The sequence below is a fragment of the Gymnodraco acuticeps genome, unplaced genomic scaffold (assembly GCF_902827175.1).
Source record: "Gymnodraco acuticeps unplaced genomic scaffold, fGymAcu1.1, whole genome shotgun sequence".
In the NCBI taxonomy this organism is placed as follows: domain Eukaryota; kingdom Metazoa; phylum Chordata; class Actinopteri; order Perciformes; family Bathydraconidae; genus Gymnodraco; species Gymnodraco acuticeps.
This window is the reverse complement of record NW_022989982.1, coordinates 432472-454354: the sequence shown is the minus strand read 5'-3', so window position 1 is coordinate 454354 and position 21883 is coordinate 432472. Positions and strand designations below refer to the sequence as shown.

General features: G+C 41.5%; 1 protein-coding gene across 2 annotated transcripts in view; it reads left to right on the top strand.

Annotated features, from left to right (window-relative positions):
- ctnnd2a (catenin (cadherin-associated protein), delta 2a) overlaps nucleotides 1-21883 on the top strand; it is a 232945-nt gene that overhangs the window by 80855 nt on the left and 130207 nt on the right. The window lies entirely within an intron of this gene.

The following is a 21883-nucleotide window of genomic DNA, read 5'->3' as shown; positions in this document are numbered from 1 at the left end:
GTCCTCTTAGACTCTTTGCAAGAGAGAATTAGGTCAGGCCTCAGTATTACACTGCTTGGAACCCCTTTCATTATATGACAGCATAATTAGCATATTAACCGCAGCCCTGAAACCCTTCAAAATACTTAATTATGTCCCCCAATTAAAGACTGACCTTTCTATTGCAAAATAATTTTCTGATGAAGGGAAGAGAGCTCTTAACAGAAAAAGGGAGCAACGATGAAGGATTGATGGAAGAGAGGAGATGTATGCTAATTTTGCATTTCATGCTAACAGCTCAAACCTTCAGTGCAACATCTGCCCTTCTCATACTAAATATCTATCCCTCCACATTTTCCTTCACACAGGCTGTTCCTCCCTGCAAATACAAATCATTAGTAAAACTAAAGTTTGGTAGAAAGTTTGGTGAATGTTTTTGCATTCATTTTTGCAGTGATGTCAAAGAGCCAGGTTGATATAAATTCAGCATCACTTTGACTCCCTCAGGCAGCTTATTGAATGAGTACAGAGCCCTGAGGGGGTCAAGGAAATGGAGCACACTGGGAAAAAAATACATTTTTGAACTTTTCCTGTTCATTCTGTTTGCAGCTGAGTCTCAGATGAGACTTTCTGGTGAAACTTGTATAGCCTTCCTTCCTTGGTTTGTGTTAAAATGTCCTTATTTGCTAATAAACCTGGAGACTGATTCAAAAATAACCCAAACACCAACTTCCAAGACAAAGTAATTGAGTTTTCAAGATTTACAGTCCTGAGATATTGGTAAAGTTACCTAAGAGAGATGATCTTTTAAATCAATTCTGTATTTTGAATTCACTTTTGGGAATATATTGAATCATGAAATGAAATGTGTTTTGGATGAACTTATCGTTATTTAAATAGATGGCTATAAAACAAACCAGAAATGTTTTTAAAAACTAGGGTTCCAGTTTTATTTATACAAATATATCCATCTATCAATCTACTATCTACATATTTATGTATTTGAATTATGTTTAGGCTACTTGTTCTTTCTTGTTATTCTTGACAACATTTGTTTGGCTTATTAGATAAGAAAGCAAATATGCAAGAGTCTGTCTTGAGTATAGGCATTAGGAAAGCTTGTCTGCAGCTTTTTAGATAATGTGTGGCTTTCTTTTTTATATTATACAAAAATATTAGTTTGTACTGGCAAAATGATCAAGTCCTCAGCATGTGTAAAATGTGTGTGAATATAGCACTTTATCATATTGTTTTGAACTTTTGCAGTTGTTTTGCATATTGCTTAATGCCTGTGAGAATGTCTTGTGTTGTGCATATGTGCCTGCAATACACCGTCTGCTGTGAAGTGTGCTGTCTCATAGTTGCATCATCTAATGATTATCACATCAGATAGAGAGGATTGGCTTAGCTAAGCTTTTGTCTGCTGACAGCTCACTATATGAATCCACATCCATTCCTCTGTGCGCTCAAATGTGTCAATGCTTGTCAACTGAACCCAGTGATGTGCATTTGTTTTCCCTTTTGTGCTCTGTCATACACATGTGACAGCTCACCTCTGAGTTTACCCAGTTTTACATTTTACTTGACTTTGATTGACACCATCTCTATTCAAATTTAACACAGCCTGTTTTTCCTTTTTTACTCGAAGCCTAAGTATAGCTATTAGTGTGTGCAATATTACATTACATTACATTGCATTTAGCTGACGCTTTTATCCAAAGCGACTTACAATAAGTACATTCAACCAGGAAGACACAACTTTGAAGAAAACAGAATCATATAAGTACATCAGGTTTCATAGAGCCAAACATTTCAAGTGCTACTCAACTGGCTTTAGATAAGCCAGTCCTTTATTAGTATAAAAGTGCTCTGTTAGCAGTTCTTTGTTAGTAATTCTATCGCTCGAAGTGGAGTCGAAAGAGATGAGTTTTCAGTCTGCGCCGGAAGATGTGCAGGCTTTCTGCTGTCCTGATGTCAATGGGGAGCTCATTCCACCATTTTGGAGCCAGGATAGCAAACCCACGTGTTTTTGCCGATGGGAACTTGGGTCCCCCTCGCAGCGAGGGTGCAGCGAGTCATTTGGCTGATGCAGAGCGTAGTGCACGCGCTGGGGTATACAGTTTAACCATGTCCTGGATGTAGTGTAACAACCGGTGTTTATGTGACCGGTAGTCACTCACGGTAACGCCCACCCAGCCAGTGATTCGCTGTTGGTTGGCGCCTCCATTTCCTTTCCCCCCTATTTAGTTAGACGGAGCCGGAAGGAAAAGGTGTGTGCAGCAAGAGGGATCGGCGGAGCAACACGCTCATCTGTTAGCAACCAGCAGTTAGGTCGTTTATAGTCCGTACCGTTTGTCTGATCCACCGTCCACCGTCATCCGTCATCATACCCTTGCTTCACGTTCCTGGATTATTGTGTACAAAGCTGAAAGGAGCCGCTCATCTCCCAACCACCTTAAAAACCAGGACTGGATTACTAAAACCGACTGACATTCTCCTGTGGTAATTGACTGTTTTATTTATTTTGAAGGACACCCGGAGTGGAACGTTTTGGATTTAACATTGAACTGTGGGAAGACGAATTGTTTGGGGGGGGGTATTCAAAAATACACTTACTATTTGTGATTATGATTTTGAGTTGTGTCTTTTCTTATATTTTAATGTCATTCAATGTTGGGTGTTTACAGAGAGATGTATACACCTTTGTGCAGATTTACAAAAACTGACTGACTAGCCAAATCTGAAACGTCAGGAGAGAGACCTGACTGGCACCTAAATAAGTAAACTCACAGTAGGAAGGGCCAGATCCATTCGCAGCATGGTATGTAAGTACCAGTGTCTTGAAGTGGATTCTAGCAGTTACCGGAAGCCAGTGAAGGCAGCGGAGGAGCGGAGTGGTGTGGGAAAATGTAGGAAGGTTGAAGACCAGACGAGCCGCTGCATTCTGGATGAGCTGCAGAGGTCGGATGGCACATGCAGGTAGACCAGCCAGGAGGGAGTTGCAGTAGTCTAGGCGTGAGGTGACGAGAGCCTGGACCAGAACCTGCGTGGCTTTCTGGGTCAGCTGGGGACGTATCTTCCTGATGTTGTAAAGCGTGTATCTGCAGCAACGGGTTGTAGCAGCGATGTTTGCAGTGAAGGACAGGTTGTTATCTAGGGTCACACCCAGATTCCTTGCAGTCTGAGTCGGGGAAACAACTGAGGTGCCGATGTTGATTGTTAGGTCAAGAGTGGGACAATCTTTTCCCGGGAGGAAGAGCAGCTCAGTCTTGTCAAGGTTGAGCTTGAAGTGGTGAGCAGACATCCACTGAGAGATGTCAGCTAGACAAGCAGAGATGCGTGCGACGACCTGGGTCTCTGAGCGGGGAAAGGACAGAATTAATTGGGTGTCATCAGCGTAGCAGTGGTATGAAAAACCATGCGGGCTAATGACAGATCCGAGCGAGTTTGTGTACAGGGAGAAGAGGAGGGGACCAAGAACAGAGCCCTGAGGGACCCCTGTAAATTGACAAGGGTCGGACTCGGACCCTCTCCAAGTTACCCTGTAGGTACGGTCTTTGAGGTATGAGGTGAAGAGGGAAAGTGCAGAGCCTGAAACTCCAAGTTCTTGGAGAGTGTGAAGGAGGATCTGATGATTCACCGTGTCGAATGCAGCAGACAGGTCCAACAGGATGATGACAGAGGAGAGGGATGCTGCTTTGGCAGTGTGCAGTTCCTCAGTGACAGCAATGAGAGCAGTTTCTGTGGAGTGACCTGCCTTGAAACCAGACTGGTGCGGATCCAGAAGGTTGTTCTGATGGAGATAACAGGAGAGTTGTTTAAAGACAGCGCGTTCAAGTGTTTTAGACAGGAACGGGAGTAGAGAGACAGGCCTGTAGTTTATAACATCAGACGGGTTGAGAGTGGGTTTCTTTAGGAGAGGGTTTACTCTTGCCTCCTTGAGACTGTTTGGAAAGTGACCAGAAGTTAGAGAAGTGTTGATGAAATGGGAGAGAAACGGTAGAATATCAGGAGCGATAGTCTGAAGGAGGTTTGAAGGGATAGGGTCCAGAGGACAGGTGGTAGGGGCGGGCAGAGGTAATGAGGGTAAGAACCTCACTTGGAGAGAGAGGGGAAAAGGAGGTTAGTGTGTGGGTGAAGGGTAGGTCTGGTGACCCAGCAGTGAGTAAAGGTGAGTCAGAAAAAGAAGAGTGAATATCATCAACCTTTTTTTCAAAGTGGTTAACAAAGTCGCTTGACAGAAGTGAGGAGGGGGGAGGGGCTTTGGGAGGGTCCAAAAGGGTGGAGAAGATGGAAAATAGTTTTTTGGGATTGGAATAGGAAGATTGGATCTTATCTTGAAAGAAAGTGCTTTTTGCCTGAGAGATCGAAGCAGAGAAAGAGGAGAGGAGAGCCTCATACTGTAGGTTAGGAGGTCATCATGGTGTTTGGATTTCCACCGTTTCCGCTCTGCTGCCCTAAGGACGGTTCTATTACCACGCAGTGCGTCATTTAGCCAGGGAGCAGGAGGGGACTGACGAGCCTGCAGAGATGTGAGAGTCCAGAGAGGATGAGAGAGTATAGAGGAGAGTTTCTGCAGCAGAGTTTGGAGGCAGGAGTTGGAACGAATCAGAGGAAGGGAGGGCTGAGAGCACCGATGAGACAAAGGTAGAGGGGGAGAGGGAATGAAGGTTACGGCGGACAGGTGCAGGATGAGAAGAGATTAGTTTATTATGTTTGGAAAGAGGTAGAGAGAATGAAATGAAGAAGTGATCGGAGGTGTGGAGCGGGTTTACAGAGAGGTTAGAAGTAGTGCAGTTCCTTGAGAATATGAGATCAAGGACATTGCCAGCTTTATGAGTTGGTGGGGACGGAGACAGTGAGAAAGCAAAGGCGGTTAACAGAGATGTCTATCTTCCCTGTCTGGAGGTTGAAGTCTCCGAGAAGTACAGCGGGAGGGCCAGTTTCAGGGATGAGTGAGAGGAGATTATCTAATTCCTCCAAGAAGTCCCCCAAGGTGGACGGTAGAGAACAACAATGGTTAATTTTATAGGATGGGTTACTGTGACGGCATGGAATTCAAAGGTGGAAGGAGTGAAGTTAGGTAGCTTGAAGAGGGAAAAGCTCCATTTGGGAGAGAGCAGGAGACCAGTGCCACCTCCTCTGCCAGTGGGTCTGGGTGTATGGGAGAAGGAATATGCAGTGGAGAGAGCTGCTGGGGTGGATGTGTTGGATGGAGTAATCCAGGTCTCAGTGAGAGCAAGGAAATCCAGGGTCTGCAGGGAGGCGTAGCCAGAGATGAAGTCAGCCTTAGGAACAGCTGACTGGCAGTTCCACAGGCCACCTGAAACTAGATGTTGGATCTCAGTGGAGCATGTGGGATAGACGAGAGCAGGCTGGTTATAGCGATTAGGAGATACACGGGTCCAGTGATAATTGCGAGAAGACACATGAACAGGAATGGAGAAAATACACATGATTATAGCATGAGGGGCTAGAGAACTAAAGAAAAGAAAATAAGACACCAGCGGTAATTAGCTCAATCAGAGTAGGAGTTGCCTCCTCTTTGCCACCCTCGTGACTCCCGCAGGACTCCAATGTCTTTGTCAGTCTTACTCCCGCAGGACTCCAATGTCTTCGGCTGTCTGACGCTGAAGCTGACGCTCCAGGAAAGAGCTACCTAAAATGGACGCCTGATTGCTGAGTTCTCACAGCTGTGGGGCCACGCCCCTCTAATTAGTTACCTCTCTACAGCTGATGGGCGACAGCAGAGTGGCCCTGCCTATATTATAATGCAGGGTTGAGTGCCCCTACTGAGACCTGTGTAACAGGTTCACTTGAGCAGATCTGAGATTTAAAATCTCTCAAAAGCGCCGTTTTAGCTACAATAACTACAGAACAATTATACAGAGTAGAATAAATGAAACAGAGAAGTCTAATTAAACAAGAATATAACTTACAGTGGTTGCTGCGTCAATAGGTAATGTCGTCACCCGGTCTAGATGCACAATATAACTGTGAATGATCAGAGAGAGTGTGATGCTATTCAAAGCGACAGCGATAACCTTTCCCATGGTCTCCACATCACCACTCATTTTCCTCTTCTTCATCAGTGTCTCAGTGACAGGCAGAAGCTATATATAGAGTGTGGTGGCTGGCTCTGAGTGAAAAGGTGTTATAAAGAAGCACAAGGTAAAACATCTAAAAAGGAAGACACGGTAGCTGGATTGGGAACACTAAAAGAGTTCAAAAGAGACTAGGGGTCTTTTATTTTTTTTATATTGCATTTTTGGACATTTCACGAAAAGCTACTCTTGTCTTATCTTTCTAAAGTTGTGTATCCTCCTTAATGACAGTCTTTCGTCTCTTAGACAGGATTTTCTGTGGGCTTCAAGCGGCAGCCAACATTTTCACTCAGCAGTGGGTCCATTACTCTGTCAGGGTGAAAGCACAAACTACCTGGTACCCTGCTACCCTGCTTTTTCCTGTGTTGGTTTTGTGTAGTCATTTTCCAGATATGTGGGTTTTTGTACACTCTTTTTTTGTGGGTTTCTGTTGCATGCTTGGAGCGATGGCTGTGTTTGTGTTTGCGTGTCTGTGTGTTCTTGGCAGCCGCTGCGAGCCTGTGTCCTTAGTTGTGTTCCGCTCGATAAAGCAATTCAGGCATCTCTACGGACTCCTCCTCAGAGCTGAGGACCCTACAAAATGCCTGACTGTGGTGCAGAAACCCAGGGCATTACTGACTAACATCTGTTCACACTGTGAACCGTTGGCATGCAACACAACACTTTACAGGAAGGAAACTCACACTGACACACTTGCACATTCGCATTTCACACACAAATACGTAGACTCCAACACCATGCCGAGACTCATTTATCATTTTTCTAACATTAGTGGTAAGTGGCAGACAGCAGGAAACATTTGCTCCTGCCTTCAGTGCTCTTTTAAAGGAGTATAGAGCTTAATTTATTTTTGATGAATTTCAGTTAGTATTCATCCATTTTTCACCATCTATGCAATGCCAAGACCAAAAACAATACAGCACGAGCTGCATAAGTCTTCCCTGCTAATGGAAGTAGTTTCACCAGGATTAGTAGCTGTATGTAGAGGAAGGAGATTTCATTATACTAATTAATAATCACATGTCATTTGCCTGTGATGAACAGTATACTTTAGCTGGATTTAGAGGGAAAAGTTCACATGGAGTCTGGAGATACCAATATTTTTGAGTTTTGAATTGCATAGAAAGAATGGCTCAAAACTACAGCTGATGTTTTCCATACAATGTTATTCCAAAAGTTCCAGGATGTTAGATTTGTAGGGTTTGTAACCTCCTGTTTGGACTCTTGGCGATGGTCTGGGTCAACCTTCGCTAATATGGCAGATGAAGACGTTTGTGTCACAAGCTAATAAGCAGTGGCCATCAGATAGCAGGATGTGTTATGTGTGCCTCTCCAGTGTTTTTGCAGTTCTCTGAGATGTAAGGCCGATACAATTACAATTCCTCGACGCATTCAGATCATTAAAGGTCCTGGAGTTGTTTTCTGCCTTGCAGTGACCTTGCTAGGCATTCTGGGATACATCATTGGTGCAGTAAAGCACTGCCCGTGAACTGTTGAGGAAATGATGTGAAGCGGGCTGCAAAGCTAATCGTGACTCGGGGCAATAGATTATTAAGGCCATATATGGGATGTCACGTAAGCTTATGGATTCACTGACCAAAATTAATCGTGTTTTTTTCATATTCCACTGGCTACTGGAAAATATAGTACCAGCTGTGTGCCTTGTGGCTAGTGTTATAGAGTATTTATGCATATATGATATGATAGATGACAAAATGTGGATATTACAGCAATCAGTTATGCTTCAGAGCAAATATTTCACAGTGAGAATGAGACAGTGTGCAGTTCTTTTAAAGCCATGTCATTAAAGAAAAAGGGAGCCAATCATGATTCGCCAATTATTTGAAATCAGAAAGGTCATGTCAGATAATAGGAATCCAGGCAGGCAGCCCCTCAGTTTGCATGCAGAAGACGAGCAAAGTTGAGCGAAACAAATGTGACCTCTAAATGAGTGTTTTGTTGTGCTTAATGGAATTGTTAGCGTTTAGTGGAGGGAGACGAGAGTATCAATCCTGGGGGCGGGGGAAAGCATCATAGAAAGAGTGAATGAAAGAAAGAGAGAGGAAGGACGTAGAGAGGAGACAGAGCAATGGATGTGTGGCTAATAAATAGCTTTCATTACCCTGTGGCAGCCACAGAATAGGTTCATTGATTTATTAGTTTCCTCTTCTCTCTCCCTCATTGTTTCATTTTTCCTCAGAAATTGTCTTGCTTTCCCTCTACACACCTCTCACTATCACCTCGATATTTCATCCTCATGTTTTACGAATATTAGTTCACCTTTCTATGGTTTTTTGTTTGTAATTATCACTCTGTGCTAGTTTTAATGAGCTCTGTTGACCAGACATTCCCTTTGGCAAGTGTGTTCTTTTATTTAATTTAACAGTTGGCATGCCCTGTTTTAGATGCTGCAAAACAAGTATGCACATAAAGTATTGCTTATTGTTAATTGACCAGATACACATAAATAGTTGTGTGTGTGTGTGTTCTTGAGTGATTGAGGAGGAGGAAGCGTGAGGTGTAAAGTTCATGTCCTGAGGCGGTAACAGCTTTCTGTTTGTGTTGTCCAGACTTTCACATCTCAAACTCAAAGCCAAAGCCCCCTCGGGTAGGTCAGAGAAAGGTAAAGCCTGAGAGCCCAAGTGTGTGTGTGTGTTTGTACTCTATGTTACAGAGAGTGAGAGAGGGAACAAAAGCAATGAGTCACCACACACACATGCTTGCCTCTGCTGCATGATGCTGCCCAGTCCCAGAGACTATTTATTCTAATCAAGCTGTGACATTTAGTTCCACACCATCAGGGACCAGTGCCTCCCTTTGTGCAGCATTCACACACACACACACACACACACACACACACACACACACACACACACACACCACACACACACACACACACACACACACACACACACACACACACACACACACACACACACACACACACACATACACTTCCTCGCCCTCCACCACCCATGACTCCTCTGAGGAGCAAACAGTCTTACTTGACATTAAAGTTGTCCTACCCTGAGGAGCAGACTTCCACACCACTGGCCCAGGCTTATTCCTCTCACACTGAGGTTGATCACAGCAGCTAATAGACTCCACACACATTGGGTGAGCCAGAAACAAATGGAGAAAAGTCCCTGCTTGTCATTGAACCACATTTTGCTCCAACTTATTTTCTGAAAACAATGCAATGCATACAGTTTGTGCTACTGTAGTACTAAACATGACTCGATAACTTTAGATATATAGACATATATCCTAATGAATCTATATCTACCCCCATATAGTTTATTGTCAGTAAAAGACAACTCCAAACAAGTTCATTAGTGAAAGGTACTTTATATAGACGATTGTATTACACAAAGCCAGTTTAAAGAAGCCACCTTTGTGACATTGAAGACTCTTGACTTCAGGCTCATTATACACTGGTAACCCATTCATCTCGCTTCGTACTGCAACCCTTTTGTATGACTTTGCCATATTCACCATCTTAGTTCAGCCTGCAAACATTGACTAATAAGCATTATGCACAAGGGCAGGCTGAGGGGCAGATGGTATCATAATACGTGTTGCCGGTATTGTATGTATTTATCTGTGTTTATAAAGTGAAGCATTAACAGACCTCACAAAAATTGGTTTATGATACCGTACACGACAACTGTAATTATTCTAAAGAATCCAACCAAAACAATCGTGTTACATTAGAAATGAAAAATCCTGCTCTTAATGTTTTCTTGTTTTCTTGTTTTTTGACCTGATGATTGTGTTGGATATACAGAACAAGGACTTCTGAATGTAGTTTGAATTAAAATATCATTTTATGAACTTAATATATTCTAATCATTTTTGTACAATAGTTATTATTGTATCACCGTATTCTGAAATTATTTTACAGAAACACGTTACACACATAGGTGGATTTCTTTATGTTATATTTATTGGATGGGTCCATCACATTCGGAAAGCTTTCTGACATAATCTTCCATTGTCTTTCTTTAGCTGACCACCCTCCTGTTTTGCCACGGCTAAAATACTATCCAATTACCTTCCTTTATCTCACCACACCCCACTCTCTCCTCCTGCATTGGGGGATAATAGAGGGATCCATCACACCATTAGCTGCGGGCGGTTTTATAAGCTCAGCAAAATGCTGCATAGAGAAAACTGAAATGATAGGCCGGCATTATACCTTAAATACACCTTGTGTTTTGTTCTGTGTGTGTGTGTCTGTGTGAATGATGATGATACCGCGAGTCATGCCTTCCCCTAATGACTGATGATGCATTTCCAAGAGGAGAGGAGAAAAATGGTGGCAGGTGGCGACATCTCTCACACCGCTGTCTATCTTTCTGTCTGCCTCTCCCTCTGTTGTTTCACCTCTACATCTATCTATCAGTCTTTTCCCCTAAATTACATAGTTAGCCATTTGTCTTCTTCTCGTGACACATTTCACTGTATGTTGGAACCCCACATTTTACATTTGGGTTTGTGTCCTTAAAATTACTTTTTGTTACTTTTTAATGTGAATGTTAAAGGCATCCAGGCTATCTAAGACACTTTTCTCATTGATGTCATTCGTGTTGCTACAATGCTGCATCTTAGCATTCCCAACACTTAAGTGAAGGGTCAGTCAGCTAAAGCCCAGCAGTCAAGTGCAGGCAGGGATTTAGGGATTGATTGTTGCTCAGGGATACTTAAGTACAGCCAATGTATACCAAGCACACTGAGAGCTTAAATCTTGCTTTTCCAGTCGATGGCTGATCTCTTGAACAGTAGCCAGAACAGTGGCTCTGCCACTCACACGTTTCTAGCTTTTTAGAAACAATGTGCTAAAGTTAGGGATGCTCAATTAATCATATTTTAATTGCAATTACGATTTTGGCTTGCAACGATTATGAAAACAACATAATCGAAATAAAACAATTATTTATTTTAATACATTTTTATATATATTTTAGTTTTTTTAAATTATTTATTTGATTAGTTTTTCAGTTGATTATATTATACTTAAAGTTCAGGGTAATCAACTGTTAAAAACATACTGTTTTTTTTCAATAAATGGATGTTTTCAAAGTAAATGGATAATCGTTTTTAATAATCGTGATATCAATTATTGACCCAAATAATCGAGATTATGATTTTTGCCATAATCGAGCAGCCTTAGCTAAAGTGGGAACCACTTAGGGGGCTAATAATTGTTATTACACACTATGTGGTTTGTAGTATGTGGGATTGTGGAACTGATGGTATCTTCTCACATTATATTGTTAGATACTTTGTTCTCTAAGAATCAAATACAATTCCAACTTAATTGGGATTTAGTTTGTTTCTATCCAATATGTCACTCCAGCTTTAGATGTGAAGGCGAGTACAGAGGCCATGTTTACTCCTGTAGAGTCAGCAGCTGGCGACTCCATGTCAGTGGCAAGGAGACTGAGGCCTTCAGGGCCAACAGCAGCTCTGTGCGTGTGCGTGTGCGTGCGCGTGCGTGTGTGTGTGTGTGTGTGTGTGTGTATGCAGCCATGTGTGTGTGTCTATGCAACCGTGTGTGCATGACTGTCCTCAAGCTGAGGGTGTTTGGTTCATTAAACATGCAAATGCATGCTTATCTTCCTCCAACACCAGATAGTGGTGAGAATAGATAAGAACCAACCAAATGATGCCAACGAGGCAGAAAAACAGAGAGAGAGGGAGTGTAATAGAAAGAGAGGGAGAAACACCGAAACAAAGACAGAGGGAGATAAACAGAAAATACAGATCAAGGAAGAAACTGATTCCACAAAGCAAGGTGAGGAGAAAGTCTGGGGAGAAGCATTGAAACAGAAGAAAAATGTGCTTATGAACAAATACTGTGGAAGGTAATGTCTCCCCAGAGCTTATATAATCAGACACCGGATAGCGTTTGAACACATGTTGTCTGTTATGCTTTATTCTTGACATCAATGGCCATACAAGTCCCCATGATAATATTGTGTTTGTGTGAAGTTTCCAATGTCAATCATCTGTCAGTTATTCATTAGACATCTCAGATCACATTTGAACCACATATGGACATATGATGCATCTTGTTGCTGCTTTTGGCATTTTCTTTTTGACAATGATTGGCCCTCGGGAGCGATGTAATTAAAGGTCAAAACAAGGTGATTTATATGCGACTTATCGGCCATAAGGAAGACTGCATCAGTTGGATGTGTTAGTGTGTTTATGTTGCCATGTTTGTCTGAGTAACAATGTGTTTTGCTGCTCGTTGACATCTTCAATGTTGATGCATGAATTTACCCTGAACTAATCATGTAAAACTTTCAATGTGCCTCTTTTGGTTTGACAGTGCCTTTTGACTTTGGTGTGCAATAATTAGTGGGATGGAGGGTTTGTGTGTCAGTGAAGGCAGGTATTAGTCATTAGTATGCATTTTTGAGGGATTATGGTGTCTGCTTTGCTGTCAATTCAACAGGAATGATTAAAAAAGGTGTGTGTGCATTCATCCGTACAGACACCGAGATGTTTTGTTGACCACACTCAGAAAGCTCGACAGGCTATTATGGTGCTTTTTATTAGGCAGTGTTGGGTGTGTGTGTGTGTTAGTGTGTGTGCGAAGGATCAGGCTTGTGTGATGCCCTGACTGTCCGCCCCCTGTCTGCTGTCTTGTAGACATGTATTTTTCTGTGTTTTAGTGTGTGTGGTGCCAGTATGAGAACAAAATGTAACAGGATTAAAGTGTGCTGGTTTAAAAAAAAAAAAAAAAAAAGCCAACTTAATTCATAAAAGCTATGGATCTAATACAAAATAGTGATCACAGTGCAGAGGAGATGCATTAAAGAAAAATAGGGGATTCCTTGCATTGTATATTATGTGTGGTACTACATGCAATAGTATGCCTCAGGGATTAACACAATATTACATTATTCTACACTTAAAACAATAATACCTGGAAAGTGTTTTCTAATCAGTTATGGAATCTCTGGAATTTAAAGAGATTTTCTCTGGACAAAATAATGTTTAGGATTCAGTCAAAATTACATATTTAATAGATGTAAAACATATACAGCAAATGTATAAGACAAGTGTGCATTTCTATGTGTATGAGACAAAGACAGAGACACTGAGAGGGAGAGCGAAAGAATAAGAGTGAGTTTTCACTCTTGAGGCGTCATAGCCTGAGGCAAAAGGAATCAGTGCCTGGAGCAGTTTGAGAAGATTTCATAGTGGAGGCTTTGCAGGTGATAGTGTGTGTGTTTGTGTTTGTGTGTGTGTGTGTGTTTGTGTGTGTGTGTGTGTGCGTTTGTGCGTTTTGTCCGGAACTGATTGTTTTGGTGTCTGTGTGCACACATTTTCTTCAAAAACCCAAGTTTCTCACATTAACTCTGTGAGCCACACCAAACGTTTGTCATTAATCTCTTCTAAAAGTGTGAAGAGGACAACAAAAGAAAAAGACAAGTGTCTGTTTAGATTCAAGCCTTTATTCTGCATCGTTAACTCTGGTGCCTATGAATACTAAAGCCTTCAGCAGTTTGAAAGCAAACAGAATGACAAATGATTGATTGGATTAATTAGCTAAAACAGAAAGTAGTGAATGCACTACACTGTGCTATGCTGCACAGAGTATCATATTCTCACAAAGACTTCATAGAGAATTTAGATTAACGCAATAAAGTTGGCAAGTTTATTTCCTGTGAGTTTGGATGTGGGGGCAAAGTCCTCCAGAGAGACAGACCTGGATATTGTGATTACACTTCTCATTGTGACTTTTATCACCTGCTCTGGATGCTCCCAAATATATTTGTGTTTGCATTGTAACCCAATGAGTCAGTCAGTTTCCCTAGTGGTGAGAGTCACTCAATGATTTAAAACTGACATTACTTAGATATATTCCTGTGGAGAGTCATACTCTTGAGCTTTTGACTTGTATATGAGTAATACGAACACATTCAAAGAAGCAGGATAGGTGTGAAATCCCATGTGAAGAAATGTTGTTCACATATTAACTCTAAATGTAGTTTCCGACATTTGTATTGTGCTTATTAATTTGTAACAACAATGGTCATTTGTGTAGTGTAGACGGATTTTCAAAGACACATTTATAGTGCCATTTCTGTTCTACTTACTACTTTTTGCTTCTTCCTGGTCCTGTCTTTTTTACGTTTTAATTGTTATCTCCAGTTCTTTGAGCCTTTTCATGAGAAATTGTGTTATAAACTCAAACCAGTGTGAAGCATTAACAGACTTCCCATTGAAAAATTGGTTTCATGATATCATTACTGTGGCTGTGAGGGAGTGCGGTCGTCTTTCAACCAGAAGGTTGTGGGTTCGATCCCAGCCCATGCAGTCAACATGTCGATGTATCCTTGGGCAAGATACTTAACCCTGAGTTGCTCCCGATGGCATGGCCAACGGTGTGTGAATGTGTATGCATGTTAGGTCCTAGAGTAACATACACTGCTCTGTATGAATGGGTGTGAATGGGTGAACGACACATAGTATGTAAAGCGCTTTGAGGGGTCTTAAAGACTGGTTAAAGCGCTATATAAGTACAGTCCATTTACCATTTACTGCCATTTGTCTAGAGAATCCCAACAAAGCAATCATGTTACACTATAAATGGAAAATCCTGCTTTTGAATGTACATGTCAGTGTTAGTCTCTGTCCTGCCCGCAGTGTGAAAGGTCAATAACAATTATCTCATTACCAAGGTAGATTTAGAATAAAAGCTGAATATCTTATAACTTCAAAAAGTATCAGATGTACATTTAGTCATTTAGTGTCTTCACCATGAAAGTGAGCTGTAGACTGAATATCAATTTTCTCCCTCAACATTGCAATCAAAACAGTAAAACAAACACACACTGATTTGCTGCAATCAATATGCTGTAGCACAGTCTGCAGGCCTGTGTTTACCAGTGTTTGCTTCTATTCTTCCGTGCATGGAGAGACCATTCCTTTGTGCTCTCATATTTAATGGACATGATTTTAGAAATTAGATTGGATTTCTGGTTATGGAATGAGCGTAAAATCAATGGAGGGTCATGCTTTCTGTATTTTTGTGTTTGCAGATACAATCAGATGAATGATAAATAGAAAATACAAAAAAATAACCTATACATGGTCACGGTCACTTTCTCACTCAAGAGTCTTATTTCACACACTCAGTACTAAATCAAATCGTAACATATTTTCTGCATCTTGTTTGTCAAGATGTTCGCATATGTGGACTTTAAAGGTGACATGTCATGCTTTTCCGGTTATTACCCGTCCCCTTGTGTGTTATGAAGGTTTTTATGCATGTAAACGGTGTGCAGAGTCAAAACCCTCAAAGTACACCCTGTAGCGAGTAAAACTCTAAAACAGAAAAAAACCTCCCCAAAACGCCTCGTTGGAGATACGTCACTGTCCATTTGATTCTTCCGGGGACCCGCGGAGCCGTTACGTTAAGCCCCCGCTGATTGGTCCAAATTGACCAATCCACGGACTTCCTCACACACTCAGTGCAGGCAGCTCTGCTGATCTCTCCTCCCTGGCTGCAGGCTGATAACAGACAGTTGGGATCGCGGCGAAATTCTCTCTGCAGACCCATTCTCTCTGCAGACCCATTCTCTCTGCAGACCCATTCTCTCCGCAGACCCGTTCTCTCTGCAGACCCATTCTCTCTGCAGACCCATTCTCTCTGCAGACCCATTCTCACAGCGTTTATCAACCTTTTTCTTACTCAATATCAAGCCACAATTATTGTTTTTACTTCGGCTGTGACTTTGTGTGTGCTCAGGGTGAGTTTGGCTGTGTTTCGCTGTGTATCGCTAAACAAGGAAATCACACCTCCACGGAGCTCAGCGCGATTCACAACGTCCCGACTGGTCCCGACCAATCGGAGCACACTGGGCTCACAGGGAGGGGGGGGGGCAAGAGCTGCAACGAGCCGTTTAGTGGAGAGAGTGAATACTGCTGAATACACATACTTTACAGAGATGCTGTTTGCGAAACCAATGTGAGTTTGGAAAATTGCACAGTATACATCTATTCTAGTAGACCTCAACAATGGAATTATGATCAGTGGAAATGGCCATGACATGTGACCTTTAACACATCTAGCACCTGTTGACATCAGCCGGCAAAATTATAAGAAAAACATCTTTGATCTTAGTAGAGACTGTGTGTGTGTGTGTGTGTGTGTGTGTGTGTGTGTGTGTGTGTGTGTGTGTGTGTGTGTGTGTGTGTGTGTGTGTGTGTGTGTGTGTGTGTGTGTGTGTGTGTGTGTGTGTGTGTGTGTGTGTGTGTGTGTGTGTGTGTGTGTGTGTGTGTGTGTGTGTGTGTGTCTCTTAGATGGATACAGTTGAGTCGTTGCAGACCAGGCATAGTGATATATTGTGATTAATACATATCTCCTACCACTTAATTTAAATCTAAGCCCCAGGGCCCCTGTGTCATCACGTCATTCTCATCAATCAATCAAACATAAACTGGACATGCACACTTAACAATATGTATAATTCATGTAGGCTTAGTGGAAAGCCAAATTGTCTTACTCACCTACCCTCTCACCTACACCACGTTATTTGTTGTAATAGCGTATGATCATTATTCATTTCAAAGAGGCCATACTCTGTGACACACTAGCTGTCTGTAGCATTAATTACAGTAAAGGAATGAGTGATAGGTCCAGCAGAACATGGCCATGTAATTGTTTTCAGGCACATCTTGTGTGCCTATGTGGGAAAGCGTTGATTAAATGCATCCCAGGAGCTTGCTATTGTGAGGAGAACAATGAGCCTACTCACAGACACGGCATTTGGAGAAATAGCCAGAAGTGTAGTTATTGAAACAATGTAAACCGGCAGATGTGTGCTAAGTGACCAGAAGTGGTGGATGCAAGTCTCCATGTTTTCTGTAACATTTTATGTTGTCTGTTCTCGAGGCAGAGGCAGACATTGAAGAGGCTTGTTGTTGATATATTTGTTCATGAAGCTGTATTTTTACACAGCATTAGTTTGCTTTCACTTCTTCTGACTTAACATGTTAAATATAATGCTTAGTTGGAGTTAACTCTTGTAATTGTCTCTGTCCTTCTAATTCAAAAATCAACTCTTCTACTCTTCAAGTAGTTCCTCCTGAGCTCATGTTTAGCCATTATGCAGATCACAGTCAAGCAGCGACGCTTCTTATGAGGTGTACGATTACAAGTGTGTGTATATGAAGCCACAGAGGGTTGGTAATTGGTCTCATGGGGTCCTCAAAGAGAGAGCAGCGTAAGGAGAATCACCTCTCCCCCATGCATGCTCACAAACATACTTTACACTCACACACACACACGCACACACACACACACACACACACACACACACACACACACACACACACACACACACACACACACACACACACACACACACACACACACACACACACACACAGAAACGCACACACACATATATCTCTCCATTGGAGTGTAAGCTCCTGAGAGTGACTCGGTGACTCCCACTAAATCATTGGTAAGATTATCCTCCCGGGGACGAGTGATTTAGACCGTCGACTGCTTCAGTCCCCAAAGCTCAGAGATGTCCTATCCACCCATTACATCACACTACTACCCTTGAGTGTGAGTCTGTGTGTGTCTGTGTCATATTGACTTATGTGTATGATGGGCTGCAAGAGATAACTATTTATTTAGTAGACAAGACATAGACAACAGGATGTCTTTTTTTGTTGTTTAAAAGAAATAGGACTAATGAATGAACATGAATGCTTGCATACAATTGATTAAAAGAGGACCTTCCTCTGAGGAAGGAAGGAACAGATAAAAGATGTAGATACAAATGGATGAAGAAATGTTTGGATTTGCCCAAAAATAAAAAAATGTTTATTGGAAAGCTAAAGTTATGAAAGTGTTGCATCACTTAATGAAAAGCAACCATGTCCTTTTTAAAACATGAAATGTATGGTGATACTACAAGAGATGTAAAGATAATCATTGCTATTTACTATATTATAGGAAACAAACTCATCATCAGTTGCTGATTTAAGAGAGCACATTTACTGTAGCTCTATGAACAACTTGATGATTGACCGCACACTGTTCAGATATCAGTTAGTGCCAGTGACTGGTCTAAATGTAGAATCAATCACCAGTGACACCCACTGGGTGAGGCCAATCGGTTTCTGACTGTGAGCCAGCAACACAGTTGACAAATTATCTTTGCTGTTCCGGCCAATTGTTTTCACCTTTGGCTTCTGTAATCAGTGTAAATTGCATGCTGTTTGTCTAATAATTGGTTAAATCTGTAACACAGCATGTATGAGCATACTTATTGAGCTTTATTTCATATGGAATTTTAGTATTTGGTTTTTCATCTTCAGTTCGATCATTTAAAATATGCATTTTTGTTGGGAAATGCAGTTTTGTAACTGTTGAAACCTTTGATGTCACTGTGATGATTCTGGGCTGTCTGGTAGCTGTTTACAGAATTCAGTCGACCTTTTGTGGGCCATGCAGTGTGCTGATACATCAGCCATCTTTTTAACTTGTGTACTTAACAGTTTGTGATATTATTTATAGGCTAGTGTTATGCAAATATGATGGCTACTTTGTCACATGTGATTATGGTTCAGTCATGGAGGCCTTAATGTATGGGATTAGTTTTGTTTCATAAAGATAAAGCAACACTTTCTCAGAATCAAGCAAAACTTAGAGTTTAAGAGAAATTAATTTAATTTAAAAAATAAAACTATAAGTTGCAAACAAATCATTTGTGAATCATGCAAATTATAAGTATTTTTTCTTTGTTTTAACATATATTTTTGTTAGCAGTTCTCTTTGCTTCTTTCTCAATGATCAGACTTTTGCTCTCGCTGCAGCTCTTTTCGTTTGCGCTCCCTCATTTTTTGTTTTCGATTCTGACCAATTCTGACACAAACGTCCCAGGTGGGCGGGACTTTCAGGGGTGCGTCCCCATTGGCTACTCAGTTTTTGAGTGACAGCCCACTACACCTCAGATCATACAGTGCAACTCATGCAGCAAACTCCGGAGTCCACTCGGCCACGTTAGTGTTGGTGTCTCCTGGGGGGTTTTCATGAAAATATCGGACTCATTTTATGGATTGCTGTGCATTACACATTGTGTTGTGTAGTTTATACTTTATTCCAACTTTAAATATTGTAATACCTGAACACATTGCTGCTGTAAAATAATTTCCCAATTTGGGATTGATAAAGTGTCTGTCTATTTATTTATTTTATAGATTAAAAAAACACATCAATGTATTTTCAAGCTAAAGGTGATACACAATATAAACTGTATACTGTTATTTTTTCAAAGACATGTTACATTTCAAAAGCATATATTGCTATGTTTAGGACTAAAGACTGCTTTAATTTGACAAATTCTACAATATAAAAGTGGCAGATTTGCTTTATTAAACAGACCAGACCTAGGCTGCATACCAACACAATTAGGAACATGCTCACATCTTACTATGTGGGTCTGAAGAGCTGAAGCATTCATAAATATAAAAATAAAGTGAAGGAACAGCAAACCGAGCGGTCTACGAAATGAGACGGTCTTCTGGCTTGGTTCAGTAAAGTTAGAACGATATTGGGAGATTCTGATTTCACGGATCAATAACTCATGAACAAAACGTTATTCAGACACAAATGACGTCTCCTAAGTATAGGAGAATACTATACTTAGGAGGGAATATTTATAATGTAACATCTTCAATAACTATGGCATCATCTTAAATAACTTTACTATTATACAGTATATTTCTACCAAACTCACTATTTGCATTGTTGTTGTTAGCATCTGGTTAGCTAGCTGCGCTAACGGATATTAGAAGCGGTTTCTAAAACAATGAGAGGGAGAGCTCTGTCCTGTCAGTGAATTGTCCGACCGGCCCACTTCGGTACCGGCCCACTGGGAAAACTCCCGGTATTCCCAATGGCCAGTCCGCCCCTGCCCCTAGAGGAGGTGAGGACCCCCCCCCACTTATAAAATGAAGAAAGACCTGCACCATCTTCATCCACGCTGGGCGTAGCTGTTATCACTTATCGCTCAGTGTCATTTCATTTTACCAAATGTCTTTACATATACATTTAATAGATTTGATTATTATCCTGCTTTTTGTTTTATGTCCTTTTATTTAAAACATTCTTTGAGATTTAATCTTCTGGTTAAAATGTCAATAAATGTAATTTGTATAATCTCACTCTTTTGTCTTTATTCTCCATGAACATGTTAGAGATTCCATTCAAATTCCATTCAAATCTGTTGATCATATCTTCCTCAGAAATTTAAATGCTAAATGTATATCATTTTCTCACAGGATATAGAATGAGACAACACAGTTTGTATCCATTGTGTAAATGTTATATACATTTATTTTGGACGAAAAGTTAGCGTGAGGAAAGGCAAGTGTGGCGTGAGTGCGTGAGATATGGGTTAATTGCGTGACTCTCATGCTCAATGCATGAGTGTTGGCAGCCCTGACTTACATATGTTTTCACTTGTAGTATTATAATAATTGAAATGCTGGTACTTCTGGGGGTGTTCTATCCACGCTCAGCTACCGCACCGCAGCTGCACTGTACAAGCGCTAGAGGACTGGGCTGTCACTCAATAACTGAGTAGCCAATGGGGACGCACCTCCTGAAAGTCCCGCCTACCTGGGACGTTTGTGTCAGAATTGAAAACAAAAATGAAGGAGCGCAAACGAGAAGAGCTGCAGCGAGAGCAAAAGTCTGATCATTGAGAAAGAAGCAAAGAGAACTGCAAACAAAAAGATATGTTAAAACAAAGAAAAAATACTTATAGTTTACATGATTACACAAATGATTTGTTTGCAACTTATAGTTTTATTTTTTAAATTAAATGTATTTTGCTTGACTCAGTTTTCTTTTCTCTTAAATTCTTAGTTTTGCTTGATTCTGAGAAAGTGTCGTTTTATCTTTATGAAACAAAACTAATCCCATACTAATGGAGCTGTTAGGATCTGTCTGTGTTGTTGTTTTGTCTTGTCTTTTTCTATCTTTGGGTTTCACCCCCGTTTCCTGCCTGTTGCTTTCTGTCTGTTTTCCCTCCCTGATTACCCGATTGTGTTCACCTGGTGCCTCTGTGTTTTCTCCTACCTCCTCACCTGTCTCGTGTTTGTTTGATTAGTCCTGGGTGTATTTAAGTTCTGGTTTTTCCGTCTGTCTTTGTCGGTTTGTCTTGTGTTTTGAGTAATTATGCGGTGAGTGTTCTGTTCTGTGTCTAGATATTGTAGCCTTGAAATAAAGGAATTCTTTTTGTCACTTAAGTCTGCATTTGGGTCCTGTTTCCTACATAAACCGTGACAGAACGAACCGATCAGAAATGGACCCAGCAGATGATCCATTTGAGGTGGAGCTACAGCATTTTTCCTTTTGTTTGGCTTGCTGCTGTGATTGGTGGAGTGGAGCGTCCAGTGTTCGGCAGAGGGAGGCCGCTCTGGTAGAGGCGCACCGGTTGGCTATGGAGAAACCAGACTTGGTGAAGTTCTTGCCTGGCTGGATTTTGAACTTCCTCTGCGTGTGTGATTTCCAGCCTGCTGACTACAAACGTCTCGGTGTGGTCCGTCTGGACTCAGCCAGTGCTTCTGCCCCAGTTCCTGCTCCTGTCCAGGAGTCGTATGCTGGAACTCGTCTGGCTTATGGAGGTCCACGGAGCTTTCCGGCGGCTGCTAAGAGAAGGAGGCGCAAAGCCAAGCTAGCAGCCATGCCTCCATGCTCCAGTTCCGGCTCACGCAGCTTTGCGTCCATACTGGATTACCTGGCTTACACAGCCAGG